Here is a 14,048-nt window from a genome sequence, read left to right as displayed (position 1 = left end):
CAAGGCATTCCATCCAATAGAAGGGTGATCTCTCTCTGATTTGGTAGAGATGGAAACATTTGTGGGATTATACTTGGAGTCGATGCCACATATCCTGGAAAGGGTGTTACCCCTCAATTGAATGAGGGTAACTCGATTCATTTACAAAATTTATTTTATGTACATGATCACAAGAAGAACCTGGTGTCCATTTCGACAATGGAAGTCAAAGGTTTCAAGGTGACATTCATCGATGGAAAGGTACGTGTATGAAAATGAAATTTTCTAAGATGTTTTTTCTCATGGTTTTAGGGTTGGAAATTTGTATCAAGTTGCAAGATGGTCCATTGGGGACCATGTCAATTGACACATCTCATCTATAGCATTGGAGGTCTATTATGGGGCCCTATTCGATGTGAGTTAGATGGTGACTAGGATGCCTGACTTCAAAAGGAGCATGAAGGTAAATGTCTGAGATGTACCAAAGGAAAATCTTACAAGGGTACCATTCCCCTCATGTAGCAGGTCCACAGGCTTGGAACAACCCGAGGGGTTTGAGATTCATCGGGAATCTCATGTATGCAGGTGGAAGAAAGCCCTCTATGTCTTGAAGCAAAACACCTCGCGCTTAGTATGAGTATTAATAAGCTCTCTGATGAAGCTAAGATTCACTAGGAGTGAAACCAATCCAAACCATTGCTCAAAGGTTGTGGATGATAGACCTCTCATACCAACACCTTCTGAGGACGACCAATTTCTGACAGGTGCAAACCCTCTCATTTGCAGAAGTAAGAGGGAATTGGATTCTGAATGTGGAATGGTAAACTGCAAGCTCATCACTACCTTAAGGATCTTAACTTTAAGAAGATATATGGTGATGACGTCGGACCAGATTTGGGAAATGTCTCCAAGGTTCATAAACTCATTTGCATTGATGTTCTTTGTCAATTTCCATCTGGATATATGTTTTTCAGTTAGCACACTGAGCTCATATTTGGTTGAGCCTCACTGGATTGGTGCCAAGAATATTCTAAGATATCTTTAGGGCACAATCTCTCATGGATTGAGATACACTGTCGGAAATATGAAGTTACATGATTATTCGAATGTTGACTAGGCAGGTAGTGTGGAGGATCATTAGAGCACTTCTCAGTGCTGGTTCTCTTTGGATTCTACTTCAATACCATGGATGAGCACTAAGTAGGAGTCGGTTGCTATAAGCACCATTGAGACCGAATACATAGCTACGAGTATGATCTCGTGTGAAGCTGCCTAGTTGTGAAAGCTCTTCAGTGAGTTGTTTGTACACATGATGAATACCATTGTGATTCTCTGTGATAGCCAAGGGGGGATTCAATTATTGAGAAATCTCGTATTCAATGATTACTCCATTAGATACACATCAGATACTACCTTATCTGGGATATGGTAAGTCGATGAGTGAGGAGGCTCCATCACATTGAGACTGATGTACGGGTTGCAGACATTTTGTCGAAGCCCTGGGGAAAGTTCAAATCTGTGACTTTCCTGAATGACTTGGAGTTGTTGAGAGACCTTCTTATAAAGGTCCTGCATGTTGCATGCATTGAGCTCTGGGAGATCTTGGTGGCTTAGGGTACTTATTGGAGCAACACACGACCATAGGGCGACTCACCCTCCCCTAATGGTGCGTTGTGTACAGGTTGAATGGCTCAGCCTTCCCCTGTGATACCCCGAGGTGACTTTGGGATAGGATGATTAGTTCTCCTGTCGATGCATCCTTCCCATGCAGTCTAGAACTCATGGGAGGTACTTCTCATCTTATCAATGAGAAAGGAAATGGGGTTACGGACCATAGTAGTACTATCGATGGATGCATCGTTGTATCTACCGTACTCCCTATGCTAGAATGACCTCCAACTGATTTACGATTAGTATGAATGGTTTGAGACACTCTCTTTTGATGTTGATCTGGGATCAATAAAACTAACTTCGGGTCAGTAAGAGTGATATGACACACTCGCTTCAGATGAAACTGACTTCGGGCCAGTAGAGAATGGTATGAGACATTCTCAATCAATTCTTATTCTTCATGGTTCAGCAAAGCTTAGCAGAGTTGAGCTTAGCATAGCTAAGCATAGTGGATAAGAGCTCAGCAGAGTAGAGCAAAGTAGTGCAGGGCACTGATGGCAAAGATAGTACAGTTGGACATATGGATCAACGGATGGAGTTGTCCCTTGTTGAGAGGGAGTGTTAAAATTGGAAACTAGGGCCAAACCACATGTGGATCATCTTATTAATCACAACAGATATTTTTCTCGGATCCCTCCCATTGAGAGGTGTAGGATTGATCTAAATAACATCCGATTCCGATAAGTATTCATGGAGATATGAGTGTATTAGTGTTATGGGACAATTCGTCAAGGTCAGCCAGCAACCAAATAAACCCCACTTGTGCTCAACGTTTTAGTATAAATAGAGGTGGCCTTTAAGTCATTTCAACACACACTTGGGATCTCTTGCTCTCCACTTATCTTTGGGTTTTAGTAGGAGGAGAGATCCTAAGGGATAACACTGCCTTAATCTAGAGGGAGTTCCCTAGGCTCTACACTGCCCTAATGAAGAAGCCCTAAACGTAGGAGGAAAGGGAGATCTAGCATGGTGAAGGAAGCCCTAACGCTGCCCTATGGAGAATCCCTAACACTGCCCTATGAAGAAGCAGTAATACGTAGCCATGGAAATGAAGGCAGAAACCCTAGCCACATGTCTAAGGAGAAGAGATGCCCTATACCTAGTTGCTACACTCTCTAATGGAGATTGCACCTAAACGTTGTCCTAGAAGAAGTGCTCTACACATGTAATGCCCTTATTGTCATGAAAGGAAAATCCCTTATCCTATACACAATCATGAAAGGAATACCATTGTTTTCATGGAAGGAATGCTCTCACATGTAAATGTTGAGATAAAGAAGCTACTCCTTCAGCTATCCTTAATGTTGTTCTAAATAAGGATGCTCTATCTGCTGTTTGGATTGAATCACAGTCATGAATGATAGATCCAAGTCTTATGATGAATGTTGTAACATTATAGACAACATAGTATATGACAACAAGATGTATGGTGCAATAATGGTGCAACAGTATGGACAACAAGATGTATGGTGCAGCAGTGGGACAACAAAGGCAACTTGGTGTTGTATGGTGCAGTAGTATGGATAGAAAGATGTATGGTGCAGTAGTGGGACATCAAAGGCAACTTGGTGCTATATGTTGTAGCAGTATGGACAACAAGATGTATGGTGCAGTAGTGGGACATCAAAGGAAACTTGGTGCTGTATTGTGTAGCAGTATGGAAAACAAGATGTATGGTGTAGCAGTGGGACATTAATCCTACATGGTGCTGCAATGATACAGCAATTGGACAGAAAAGGAAACTTGGTGTAGTATGGTGCAGCATATGGTATGGCAATGGGACAAAAATGGTCAATGGCATATAGTGCACAATGGGATAGCAATGGTACAATGGTACAACACGGGACAACTAGTATTTAGTGCAGCAAATTCATGGTGTTGTTATGGTATGGAAAAGCACAACGGGACAACCATGACATTTTGCAGCATTGGCACAATGGGACAACCATGACATAGTGCAGCAGTGACACAACGGGACAACCATGACATTGTGCAATAGTGGCATAATGGGACAACAAGCATGTGCAACATGATGACGAGATGCAACACAATGAAAGGTGAAGGAGTCACCTTGGAGAATCAGTTGAAGTGGCATGTCTTCAACTAATCTCATGTATCATCTTGTTAGAGATGATCTATGCTCTTATCTAGATAATTCAAAGTGTTGACTTCTGTTGTAAATGTACTATCTCTCTCTCTCTCTCTCTGCTGAACTATTGAAGAACATATAAGAAGAATTGATCAAGGGTTTCACCACATTGGTGTTTATCCCTAGATAGTGCCACATATTGTGTCTTCTTGTCTTGGCTTGTCTTCTGTGATTTATATTTATGTTCTATCTGCAGTTTACTTTAATGCTGATGTGATTGCTAATCTGGAAAAGATATTGAGCTAACTGTGAAAATTGAAATAAATTGCTCTAGCATAGAACATACCTAAAAATAACATAAACTTTCATGCTCACATATATCTAAATTTAATAACCAATCAAATTACGAGTTGTATGATGGTATAATGAATCAGTTCTCTCTCAAGGAGGCCACATAGTTATGTTAATGACAAGGTTATCATGCTTTAGTCAACGAGCAAGTTCAGTATGCCAGAGGGTTCAAATATAACCCTTCCAAATAATAATAACCAAGTCTGCATAGTTACTACATATTTCACCAACAGGAATATACTATAGTTTTACTGCAACAATGACCTTCAAGGAGGCCAAGAGATTGTGTAAAATGATGATCGAGTGCCAAGTGTTGACTAATCGAACCTTCCTGTGCTCAGATTATCGATAACCTTGTTTTAGGGATACCTCCAACATAACCATAATATGTCTCTTGGGATCAATATGATCCTTCTTTAACTTTTCTCTTATGTAATTCCTCAGCCTTATTCCTGCAACAAGTTAGATGATTTGATCCTTCAAGCAAGGCACAATAGTGGCTTGACCCTATCGCAAAAAATTTCTATCTTCAAAGCAATATATCCTTCCAAAACCAGAGGCACTTATAGAGAGAATAGGTGTTGAACAGTTGATACTAATCAATGGTCATGCTTAGAATTTGATGGAGGAATTTTAGATTCTGAGACCCTTCTCAAAGATGTTTTGGTCTAGGATTTGGTACTCTTGATCGATGTCCAAGACTGTAACTTCTTAGGAAAGAATCTCAGCTTAAAAAGTAATGATTGAATGAATGCAATCCTATACTTGTTATCTGAAGTATTCAATATATCTTAGATAGATATCTCCTACACTTGATCAGTCCTCTAGAGATGAGAATAGTATTTCAAACAAAGATCTGTAGAGGATTGACCTTACCTCTAGGGATCGTAGAAAATATCTTTCCATAAGCTTACGATGAGGATACAGTCTTAATCTTGATATGTAGGACTATTATAAAGTACAAGAACATACCTTGTTGTCTTCCAACTTTTTCTCATGATAGTTGAATATCTTTAGGATTGGTGCCCATGTTTACTAGTTAGGGCTTGAAGAAGGCCTTGAGAAATTATCCAGATTTGAACTCTGACTTGATTTACCATAGAGAGATGAAGGTATCAATGAAATTCTTTAGTGATTTCAATCTCTTTAAGCTCGGGCTTGTCCTCACCTAAGCTTCGATACCATGTTAAATTTCAGTTAACATGTTCTTTTCTTAGGTTAGATACTTCATTCAACCATATGCCCATTAATAGATTTACCAATCACATTAGTCATTATATAACAGTAACTGACAAAATAACATTAATGATAGATGCAAAAGACAAGCCAAGACAGAAAGACACGAGAATATGGCTCAAGCTAGGGAAAAACCCCAAGATGGGGAAACGCTTGATCAAATCTTCTTATTATTATCATCAAATGTTCAATAGAGAAAGAGAGAGAGAGTAAAATGATATAAAATAACTTGCCAATATGCATATCAAGCATCACTTCTCTTAGATCCATTCAATCATGTAATCTGGGCAGTTTTTCCATAGAGGAAAAACCATATTGTTGTACAAGATCAGTCTGGTTAGGGCAACAACAGTCCACTACTTTCTCAGTTGACTGGTCCAAAAATCCTCCTTTCTACTGCAACCATAATTATTTCACATGATGCTCCCTTTGGCTAGCTTAAGGAGTTGGTTTATGACCACTTTAAGGTCACCGTTGATATTATCTCTGTGGTTCTGGATTAGGGCTTCTAAAGCATGTTGCTCCAACCCTTGAATTCTGTAAACAATGAAGCGTTTTTCTTCTTACAAGGGCTCCATTATTTGTAGTAGTCCTAGCATGTTTTTAAGTTTCCATGTCATCCTCAACAAGAACCTGAATACTATCATATAAGGTCAATGACTTTCTGTTGTATTTCAGCTTCTTGGGAAAGTGATTCAAGGCTTGTGGTCAAGCCATGAGAATATATTCTAGCTGTGGCCAAACTACAGGAAGAAGTCCCATACAAAAAAAAGTCACAACCCATATATAAGATTGTCCTTAACCATAGCATAGCACTGCTTCCAAACTGGGACCTGTTATGACAAACCCCTAACCAAAACAGTCCCAACAATAACCATAATTTATCCTCCTTAATCTTCGTTGCCACAGAGATATCTTTTTCTTTTGATTGATGTGTCCCAAATGAGAGAGAATGCTCCTCTACATATATAATTAAGTGGACTTTAGGGGACGTGACTTTTGATCTTCTTAAGTCGACATATAGTTGAGGCCAACCTCAATAATTTACATGAGAGAAACATAAATTCAAAATTCCACTTCTACTTCTACTTATCCAAATTTGACGATCTTTAGATCAATTTTGATCCCATAGAAAAGAGAAATTCAATGCCACAGTTATCTTCCCCAAAGGAGATGTTAAAAGTGGAATTTGGCCCTAGTTCCATTTTAACAAAAATAACCATCAATATTTTTTTCTAGCATTTTGGGCCGAATTCACAATAGTATGCTAAAAGGTGTCATTTCAATGTCTGGAAACTAGGATATATAAATGTGAGATATATACTCTACATCGTTGGGTTATCTCCTTTTCAAATCTGAGGTTTTTTAGACTACATGTTAATTGTTTGAACTTTGAACTTTGAAGAAATTCCTTAATGGACTTCATAAGTACTCAAATGAATGGACTTCGTAAGGAATTGGTACCATAAATTGTGTTATTTCAAATATTTGACTTCCATATTTTCACAAAATACAATGTCCTCAATAAATACTTATATGTATAGATAATTATTTTTAGGATTATATGTGTTGGAGCGGTTCCTTTATGTTTTACTATAATCTTGATGTTGACAAGCTTTAGCTGACTTTTTTCATCAATTTCTCATAGAATATGCAAAAGGAAATTATTGTCAAAATGTGGAAAAAATTACATTTCTCCTGATTTTTTTTATTGTTCATGACAGGATAATCATGTGGTAGGACTGACTTATCCTACAATCTGTTTCAATTTGTTGATTATTTTTTTCCTCCCATTTTTTACAAGGATGTAGATTTCTTTTTCATGTTGATGGTTTTTGCATGTATGTTATCTAGCCCCAAATGCTGGTAATGGAGCGGATCTTGAGAAGTAGTTGTGGACACAGACTCTATCAAAGGTTAATGTTACAATACCACTTCCACCTAGTATCAGAAAAAGTTTAATGGTCTGTGACATAAAGAATATTTATTTAATGACATGGTCGAAAGGGAAACCTCATGTCTTAGTTGTAAGTCATTTATTCGTGTTAATTAGCTATAAGTCATCTGTTTGATTTTTAGCTTTATCACATGAATTATTTTGCTAATCCAATATGCATGGCCTCTATTTCTCACCTGATGTTAGTTACTTGACATGGTTGATATAACATTCAATTCTAGGCCACTTTTATTTTAAGTCAGAGATTTTATTGATTAAAAGGATGTTCATATTTTTATTGGTTTACTTAGAGATTGATTTAAAAAAGTTTTGTAAATTCCACATGGATGCTATTTTTTCAGGGTGAGCTCTTTGCACCAGTAAGGTCAAATGACTCCTAGAACATAGGTATACAAGAAGTGCACCTTTGGCCTTTGTTGTGTATCTATTATTCTTTATATCATCGATGGATGGTTATTGATTGATGTAAAATAGAGGATGGGAAGGTCCTACCAATTCTCTTGATAAAACAAAATCAAATGGAGTGGTAGAATTGTGTTTTAAAAGGTGAGCTAGAAATCAACACTTGAAAGGTAGAACTTGATAATAACAAGCTATTTGATCTGGATCTAGAGACACAATAGACCATGGAAAAAAAATGATGGTTTTGATGAGTCTTCCCTGCAAATAAGCTCTAACTGTTAAACCACTGCCCAAATTTTAGTTATTTGCAATGACAATGGTGACTCTAGCTTTATTTGTATGAAAGCGACTTTGGCCATTGTTTTGTTCATTTCCTATGAATGGTTTTGATTTTCAAACCCCAACTAGTTTGTTTTTAAACTAATTAAAGCTTTGATGACAAACATATAGTTTTCAAAGCTCTTTTCTAAATCTATTTTATTGAGAAAATTTGTCTTTTTTACTTTAGGTACTGTAGATTGTTATTGTGTGATATATGCTGTGATATAATTGCCTAGATAAATAGACATAAGTGTTGTACAATAGTCATTTTTAAATCCAAAGAAACAAAATTTCCAAATACAAATTTTATTAATTAAGAACATCTTTTAGACTTCTTAGCTAACTTATGATTGTATTTCGGTAGGGGATTTTGTGTACGCTGATATTGTGTTGTCTCTTTGGTTTCTGTCAGGTAACAATGGTTAACAAGGAATGTGTTCTTGAGCAGTAGACACGCATCTTATTCTACTATCAACATGGATATCCATGGTTTTCAGGCATGGCAACAAAAACGCAAATGTGAGTGGTATCTCCAAAGTCCGTGTTGGATGAATTTAATACTAGTGATGATTTTGATTCCTTGTTAGATAAAGAATGTAACAAGTCAAATTTAAATAAACAGAAGCACCCCAAGAATGAAGGTGAAGCTATTGCTTTCTGTTCAAGTCAATTTCTTTTATTTGTTGGTTGTTGTCATGTTTTGAGTTCAGACTTGCGAAATTCCAAATTGCATGTTGGTTTATGTAAAGGATATGTATATGTATATATATATATATATATATATATATATATATATATATATATATATATATATATATATATATATATATATATATATATATATATATATATATATTATCATATGCCGTTCATGGTTTTCAGAGATCCATGTTACATTTGCACATAAGTTTAGATATCATTCAGATATCTAAACACAAAACAACAACAACATTGAGATTTTTCTTTCACTCAACCTATAACATGTTGCATTTGTCTTCATCAATGTTCTTCTTCCATATGCTATCCACTTATGACATTTCATTTGCAATATTTGGTGCATTTGCTAGTTATAGGTCATTTATAGATTATAAATGTCTTCAGAGTTTCACTTCTAATTGAGTATTCAACTGAACATATTGATTCTCTTATACATAATTATTTTTCCCTTCACCCACTTTTCATAACTTTCATAACCATTAGGTAGGGACCTGCAGCTTTGATGTTGCTTTTCTTGTTTAGTAAAATATTGTCGAGACTTTAATTTATTGAAAGTTGTAGAATTTACAATTTATGAAGTTTCAAGGTCTAATTTTTAAAAGTCTAATTCTTTAAAGGGTGCTAGCTCAATGGAAGAGCACCTACTTTACAAGTAGAAGGTTGGTGGTTTTATTCCATCATGCCCTGACATCCATATGGAATGACGACGATCAATTTTTGGTGACAGAGGCTCTTTTGACCATCATCAATGAGCTTGGGTGACATTTTTTGACCCTCACCAAAATATGAAATGGTGACGGTCAAGGAATGCCACCATATATACGCATCAATAGTGACGACCCTTAAAGGTTCGTAACCATAAATCGTTGTTCTTGATATGAAATGGTGATGATCCCTATCTGTCATTATAGTAATTATTCGTGACGGACCTTGAATGTCACCACAACATCTATACTTCTGGCAATGCAGATTTTGGTGACGGTCAACGAACGTCACCATATATATGCACCAATAGTGACAGCCATGAAAGATCCATCACAATAAATTGTTGTTGTTCATATGAAATGGTGACGGTCACTATCTGTCATTATAATCAATATTCGTGACAAACCTTGAATGTCACCATAACACCTATACTTTTGGCAACCCCACCTTTGGTGACATTTAGTTTTTGGTGATGGAGGCTATGGTCTGTCACCATTTCTCATATGAAATGGTGACGGTCACTATCCATCATTATAAATCATTATTGGTGACGAACTTTGAATGTCACTACAACACCTATACTTTTGGCGATGCCACCTTTGGTGACGTTCAGTTTTTTGTGACGGAGGCTATGGTCCATCACCATTGCTCATATGAAATGGTGACGGTCACTATCCATCATTATAAATCATTATTGGTGATGGACTTTAAATGTCACTACAACACCTATACTTTTGGCGACAGCATCTTTGGTGACGTTCAGTTTTGCTGATGAAGGCTCTTTTGACCATCACCAATGAGCTTATGGTGACATTTTTCACCCCTCACCAATGTCCTTTTTTCTTGTAGTGCATGGGAAGAGTAGTCATGACAAATATATGAGGTCAATATCATATGGATATAAATTTATATTGTAAGATTTTATTATGCCTATGATTATGTTATGGATAGGTTATATCGAGGGATACATCAGCAAAATGAAAGCATTGTGACCTGCAGCATGCAAGGATAAGCATGGATAAGACACTGGAAGCAAGGTTTCTTGATAGGGACAATGTGGTTTTGGATGTGTGGTACTATTGTTGTGCATATGTTGTATATGGTGTACATGTTACATCTATGATGTGTGCACATGTGGCGTTGTGTATATATAGTGTGTGTACATGTTGTTTATGCAACGATATGTATAGGATGGTACAGATAGTGATGTACATGAATATTGCATATTCAATGTTGGGTATAGATGGTGCTATGTATATGTTGGATATACAACGTTGTGTATATATTGCACTGTGTGCATGATGGATATGCGGTGTTATATGCATATGGTCCTCTGCACGTGGGGATATGCAGAGTTGTGTATAGATGATGCTATTTACGTGTTGGATATGCAGTGTTATGTACATGTGGTGTTGTGTTCATGATGTACATGTGGTGCTACGTACATATGGTGTGGTGTGCATGGTTGTACAAGTGGTGTTGTGTGCATGTGGTGTAATGTACATGTTGTACAAGTGGCACTGTGTGAGAGCAGTGTCGTGTACATGTCATGCATGTGGCACCGTGTACATGTGGTGTTGCGTACATGTCATGTGTGTGGTATAAGTGGTCCAATGTACATATGACCTTATGTACATGTTACGTAGGTGATGCTTGGTACATGTGACACTGGCGTACGTTTGGGATTGAGTGTATGTCGTACATGTTGTGCTGCGGACATGCGGTACTATGTATGTGCGTTGTGTAGTCACGGTATCGTGACATGTGTATTCATTCTATTGTACTTTGTGTGGGTACATGTATTGTGTGGTTTTGTATATCGGGTGTATGTGTATGCATTTTTTGGTGTCACACGTTGTGTGCAGATGTATGTCATGTGATGTACATTGTGTATGTATACACATTGTGTTGTGTTGTACACTAGGTGTAGGTGTATGTGTTGTGTGTCAGGTGTAGGTGCATTTATTACATGGTGTTGTATGTCGTGTGTGGTTGTATGTGTGTGATGCACACTATGTGTTTGTGCACATGGTTGAGGAGAAGGAATTGAGTGTTGTCAAGTGCAGAAATTGATCTAGTGTGTGTATGTATGGAACAAAGACGGAAGTAAGGATCGATTAAAGGATAAGTATCGATATATTATTTTTATTCAGTTTTATTATCCATGTGATTTATGATTATGGTATATGATGATTATATGTGATCTATGATTTTGGTTTATGATGATTACATTTGATTTATGATGTTGATCTATGATGGTTTTGTTTGAGCTAACCTAATGTGATATGTTTATACATGATGATTTGGTCGAAGATGCTAGTTTGACTTGTTGTGACAAGAAGTAAATAGGATTGTAAGTATACCTTATTGACGAGCTACCAATGAGGTATGATTTGAATTTATTTCAATTTATTTTAAATCTGATTGAAGTTATGTGATTGGAATAAGAATACATAAACATGACTAGTTGGGTGGCCGAGATCGACTACAAGAATTAGCAGTAGCAACAAAAGAAATTGAAACAGGCAGTAGTATGTTGGAAAATCATTCAGGAGCAAGGCCATCGTGGGACACTGGTACCCAATAGTGTCCATTGATTGCCAAGAGCATGCTATGACTGATATGATGGTTTTGAGGCAGGTATATGCCTTGGTTGTTTGATCTTCCGATGCGGGAAGCCTTGCCAAGGGATGGATCGCCTAGGATAGGCAATGTTGTGGAACTTGGAAGGTGAGTAACTACACGGAAGGGGTGACTGGATTCCTGAGGGAATGTGTATCAGAGAAGGGAAGGTCGTGGATATATTTTCTTTGGTCATTAACATTTCCAGATGGAATAGATGCACATTGGGAGTGTGCCTTGGAACAATGAGTCGGTAACTATTCACTGAGAGGACAAGTGGTGTAGGATTATGGTGTTGGACATTGGATGCATATTTGACCTTGTAGTGGATTCTAGAATTCCTGGGAAGGAGGTGAATCCAGGATTACTTTGAGGGTGGAAGTGTGAGCCTCTGGACTCCCTTTTTGATTGATACAAGCATCATATCCTTTTATTTGTTGGTTTAGAAAATGTGCATATGTGTATATGTGGTTATTGTAAATACCATAATGAGTTGTGTTATAAAGCTCCAGTATGCGGTATGGTTGTTATCTGGTCATGTTGTCATGATGTTTTTCTTTTGAGCAGGTCTTTCATTATAAATACTACATCGTGTTGTGTTATAAATCTCCATGAGCATTATGTCTTCTTTCAGCAGGTTGATGAGGTATATGTGTGATTGAACATCGAGGATGATGTTCCCCAAGGGGGAGGGTTCTATAACAACCCTGGTTAAAAACTCATGTAAATATATATAAGGCCACGGTGATGGGAAACATATTCCAAACTGAATGGTGGGCAAGACATCCTAGTGTGGGTGTTCATTTGGTTGTTTATGGCTAAGAAAATTGGCAAAGGCAATGGCTAAGGCTTTGGAAAGGAAAATTGGCATTTTTGGCACATTTATGAAAATAATGAAAATTAGGAGAGAAGGGAGGTGAAAGGTCACAGGTTGCATGTGAGGAGGAAAATGAATGAAAATAATGGATAAGAATAAAATAAGGACCTCATTCATAAAAAGGCTTATGAGGATCAGTTGGTAACCTCTTGTCAATTGAGTTTTGGAGCTCTCTCATTATTCTCTCTCTCTCTCTCACTCTTGGACACTTAGAGTTTCTTGGAGCAGTTTGGCATTAGATCAAGAAAGGTAAAGAAGGAAAGAGAAAGCAAAGACCAAGTAGGGAAAGGCAAGATCAATAGCTACAACAAGCTTCATTGCAGGTATCAACTTGCATGTGTGTTTTCCTTTCTAGATATGGAATGAATGGGATTGCATGTGTTTCTTTTATACCATGGCATGGTTTTTGCCAGGTGTGATAGTATTTTCAGCCTAGCCTTGCCATTTCCTGATAGATTTGATGAGATGGGTTCTCTCATTCAGTTTATGTGGGATGGTCGAATTGGATTCGAAGCTGAGTGGGGTGGATCTTTGAATTGACAAACCCATGGTCTGAGTGGTCCTTGAAATAGATTGAGGATCAAGAATCCATTGGCCTAGTAACCCTTGAACTGAATAGTGGGTTGCAGTAAAGCTAGATTGTGTGCCTTGGTGGACCTAGGAATCCTTGCTGGTGAATAGTGAGATATACGATAAAGCTAAGAGGTGAATTTTCTCTCCGGTAGGCTTATTGATCTCGGGATGGGATGTACAGTAAAGCCTAGAGAGAATGTCTCAGTGTAGGCCCTAGTGATCCCTGGATCAGACTATGGATGCACGATAAATCCTAGAGAGTATGTCTTGGTGTAGGGCCTAGTGATCCCTAGATTGGACTGTGGATGCACAACAAAGCCTGAGAGACTAGGAGGCACTCAAATTCCTCACGGTGTAGGTGGAGAACTCTGGTGGCATTCATGTTGATTGGTGCTTTTTATGTGTTCTATGAGTCCCACATTCATGCTTGGAATATGGAACGGGGGTGATTTTCTAAAGAGAGAATTAGCTCAGCCAATCTATGGTCGGGTGGAACGTGGTAGTCCCATCTCCAGTTGGTTCATTGCATTCATTAATGAGCAATTAAT

General features: G+C 37.7%; 1 pseudogene; it reads left to right on the top strand.

Annotated features, from left to right (window-relative positions):
• Positions 1-14,048, top strand: part of LOC149228709 (triacylglycerol lipase 2-like) — a 55,617-nt pseudogene that overhangs the window by 21,354 nt on the left and 20,215 nt on the right.

Source organism: Pinus tabuliformis, chromosome J (assembly GCF_031772625.1).
Source record: "Pinus tabuliformis cultivar Carrire ecotype Pingquan chromosome J, CPIR1, whole genome shotgun sequence".
NCBI lineage: Eukaryota > Viridiplantae > Streptophyta > Pinopsida > Pinales > Pinaceae > Pinus > Pinus tabuliformis.
This window is presented reverse-complemented; position numbering and strand designations above follow the sequence as displayed.